A 3,859-nucleotide genomic window follows, 5' to 3' on the forward strand; every position below is an offset into this window, starting at 1 on the left:
ACCACCGTGCCTAGCTAATTTTTGTGTTTTTAGTAGAGACAGGGTTTCACCATCTTGGCCAGGCCGGTCTCAAACTTCTGACCTCAGGTGATCCACCCGCCTCAGCCTCCCAAAGTGCTGGGATTATAGGTGTGAGCCACTATGTCCGGCAAGTTTCTTTTTACTTAATTTGTATTTATTTATTTATTTGAGACAGGGTCTTGCTCTGTTGCCCTGGCTAGAGTGTAGTGGCGTGATCATACGTCACTGCAGCCTGAACCTCCTGGGCTCAAGCAATCCTCCCACCTTAGCTTCCTGAGTAGCTGGGACTATGGGCTCTCACTACTACACCTGGCTAAATGTTGTATTTTTAGTAGAGACAGAGTTTCATCATGTTGGCCAGGCTGGTCTCAAACTCCTGGCCTCAAGTGATATGCCTGCCTTGGCCTATCAAAGTGCTGGGATTACAGGTGTGAGCCACTAGGCCCAGCCTCAGTTTCTTTTATGGACTCACCTCTACAGATTGGCTCAAATGTCATTATTCTCAGGCTTCTCTCCTGTTTACAGGGGTCCTGGGCCATCCAGTCCAGTCTCATGATATTTGCCACCCAATGTGCTCATGTTTCCCAAACCAGCATCTCTTGTCTAGACCCATCCTCTAATTAGCTGTTTCTCAAGCAACTTTTTGACTGTTGTTTCTTTTTACTTTCCTGGTACCAGGGATAAAAGTCCCCTGAATTCAAACATGAATATTCACCTCACCCAGTCCTCTGGGAGGTCCACCAGTCCCTGTTTTGGGAAGAATGAAGCTGAGCTCTAGCTAAGAAAAAAAAAATTCCATTTGGGGATCTAAAAATTTTGCAGCTTGGAAGCACAAAAAAAAATGTGCAGCTTTGCACAGTGAGTCATGGTGACCAAGTTCTCCTAGTTTGCCAAAGAGTCTCCCAGTTTTAGTACTAAAAGTCCTAAATCCCAGGAAACCTCTCAGTTCCAGGCAAACCAGGTGGTTTGGTCAACCTGACAGGGAGGTGTCCTTTATGAGGTATGGCAAGAGTGAAGGCTTGGCAAAGGGTGGCTGTGCCCATCAAACACAGACAGTTTATGAATACTTGGGTGGGTGGGGCATATGCTTTATTCCCTAGGGCCCTCAGGGCCTTTGCAGAGGTCTGTAAGAGCTGGTGGGGGCAATGGGACAGTGAAATTCGGGTATAAGGCTAATGTGACCTCATTTAAAATCACAGGGTGGAGAGGCCCAGGGACTTTGGGCATCTATTTACATAGCCAAGATCACATCAGATTCAAATTTTATTTAGTGCTTTTTGTATCTATGACTGTCAAACATTGTCACAGTTTAACAGCTACATAATACTCCATCAAAAGGATATTATATGAAGTGTGGTGGCTCACATCTGTAATCCCTGCATTTTTTTTTTTCAAGTATTTATTGATCATTCTTGGGTGGGATGTGGCAGGGTCATAGGATAATAGTGGAGAGAAGGTCAGCAGATAAACACGTGAACAAAGGTCTCTGGTTTTCCTAGGTAGAGGTCCCTGCGGCCTTCCACAGTGTTTGTGTCCCTGGGTACTTGAGATTAGGGAGTGGTGATGACTCTTAACAAGTATGCTGCCTTCAAGCATCTGTTTAACAAAGCACCTCTTGCACCGCCCTTAATCCGTTTAACTCTGAGTTGACACAGCACATGTTTCAGAGAGCACGGGGTTGGGGGTAAGGTTATAGATTAACAGCGTCCAAAGGCAGAAGAATTTTTCCGTAGTACAGAACAAAATGGAGTCTCCTATGTCTACTTCTTTCTACACAGACCAGTAACAATCTGATCTCTCTTTCTTTTCCCCACATTGCCCCCTTTTCTTTTCGACAAAACCGCCATCATCATGGCCCGTTCTCAATGGTCGCTGTCTCTTCAGAGCTGTTGGGTACACATCCCAGACGGGGCGGCCGGGCAGAGGTGCTCCTCACTTCCCAGACGGGGCGGCTGGGCAGAGGCGCTCCTCACTTTCCAGACGGGGCGGCCAGGCAGAGGCGCTCCTCACATCCCAGACAATGGGCGGCCGGTCAGAGGCACTCCTCACCTCCCAGATGGGGCGGCCGGGCAGAGGTGCTCCTCACCTCCCAGACGATGGGCGGCCGGGCAGAGGCGCTCCTCATGCCCCAGACAATGGACAGCCGGGCAGAGGCGCTCCTCACCTCCCAGACGGGGCGGCCGGGCAGAGGCGCTCCTCACCTCCCAGACGGGGCGGCCGGGCAGAGGCGCTCCTCACCTCCCAGACGGGGCGGCCGGGCAGAGGCGCTCCTCACCTCCCAGACGGGGCGGCCGGGCAGAGGCGCTCCTCACATCCCAGACGATGGGCGGCCGGGCAGAGGCGCTCCTCACATCCCAGACGATGGGCGGCCGGGCAGAGGCGCTCCTCACCTCCCAGATGGGCGGCTGGGCAGAGGCGCTCCTCACCTCCCAGACTGGGTGGCCGGGCAGAGGTGTGCCTCACTTCCTCCCAGACGGGGTGGCGGCCGGGCAGAGGTGCTCCTCACCTCCCAGATGGGGCGGCCGGGCAGAGGTGCTCCTCACCTCCCAGACAATGGACAGCTGGGCAGAGGCACTCCTCACTTCCCAGATGGGGCGGCCGGGCAGAGGTGCTCCTCACCTCCCAGACAATGGACAGCTGGGCAGAGGCACTCCTCACTTCCCAGATTGGGCGGCCAGGCAGAGGCGCTCCTCACTTCCCAGTCAGGGTGGCCGGGCAGAGGTGCTACTCACATCCCAGACGGGGTGGCCGGGCAGAGGCGCTCCTCACTTCCCAGACGATGGGCGGCCGGGCAGAGGTGCTCCTCAATTCCCAGACGTGGCGGCCAGGCAGTGACGCTCCTCACCTCCCAGATGAGGCAGCCGGGCAGAGGCGCTCCTCACCTGGGGCGGCCGGGCAGAGGCGCTCCTCATATCCCAGATGATGGGCGGCCAGGCAGAGACGCTCTTCACCTCCCAGACGGGGTGGCTGGGCAGAGGCGCTCCTCGCCTCCCAGATGAAGGGCGGCCGGGCAGGGGCGCTCCTCAGCTCTCAGACAAAGGGCGGCCGGGCAGGGGCGCTCCTCGCTTCCCGGAGGGGGCGGCCAGGCAGAGGCGCTCCTCACTTCCTAGATGGGGTGGCAGCCAGGCAGAGGCGCTCCTCACATCCCAGACGCACATCCCAGACGATGGGCCGCCGGGCAGAGGCGCTCCCCAATTCCCAGACAGGGCGGCCGGGCAGAGGCGCTCTCCACTTCCCAGATGGGGCGGCCTGGCAGAGGCGCTCCCCACTTCCCAGATGGGGCGGCCGGGCAGAGGTGCTTCCCACTTCCCAGATGGGGCGGCCGGGCAGAGACGCTCCTCACTTCCCAGATGGGGCGGCTGCTGGGCAGAGGCGCTCCTCACTTCCTAGATGGGGTGGCAGTCGGGCAGAGGCGCTCCTCACATCCCAGAGGATGGGTGGCCGGGCAGAGGCGTTCACTTCCCAGACGATGGGCAGCCGGGCAGAGACGCTCCTCACTTCCTATACGGGGTGGCGGCTGGGCAGAGGCTGCAATCTTAGCACTTTGGGAGGCCAAGGCAATCCCTGCATTTTTGGGAGGCCAAGGCAGATGAATCACTTGAGGTCAGGTGTTTGAGACCAGCCTGGCCAATATAAAAAGACCACATCTCTACTAAAAATACAAAAATGAGCCACATGTGGTGGTGCATGCCTATAGTCCTAGCTCTGGGACTCTGTCTCAAAAAAAAAAAAAAAACCAAAAGAGGATTTTCAGTGTGTTCCAGAAATGTTCCTATTATAAATACATCTTTGTGCTAAAAGTTTTTTTTCCCTACATGTAAGATTTGTTTCAGGCTAG

General features: G+C 55.6%; 1 pseudogene; it reads left to right on the forward strand.

Annotated features, from left to right (window-relative positions):
* The first annotated feature begins 1,949 nt into the window (after nucleotides 1-1,949).
* Nucleotides 1,950-3,329, forward strand: LOC129017605 (collagen, type I, alpha 1a-like; annotated as a pseudogene).
* The last annotated feature ends 530 nt before the right edge of the window (nucleotides 3,330-3,859 follow it).

The sequence above is a fragment of the Pongo pygmaeus genome, chromosome 19, assembly GCF_028885625.2.
Source record: "Pongo pygmaeus isolate AG05252 chromosome 19, NHGRI_mPonPyg2-v2.0_pri, whole genome shotgun sequence".
NCBI lineage: Eukaryota > Metazoa > Chordata > Mammalia > Primates > Hominidae > Pongo > Pongo pygmaeus.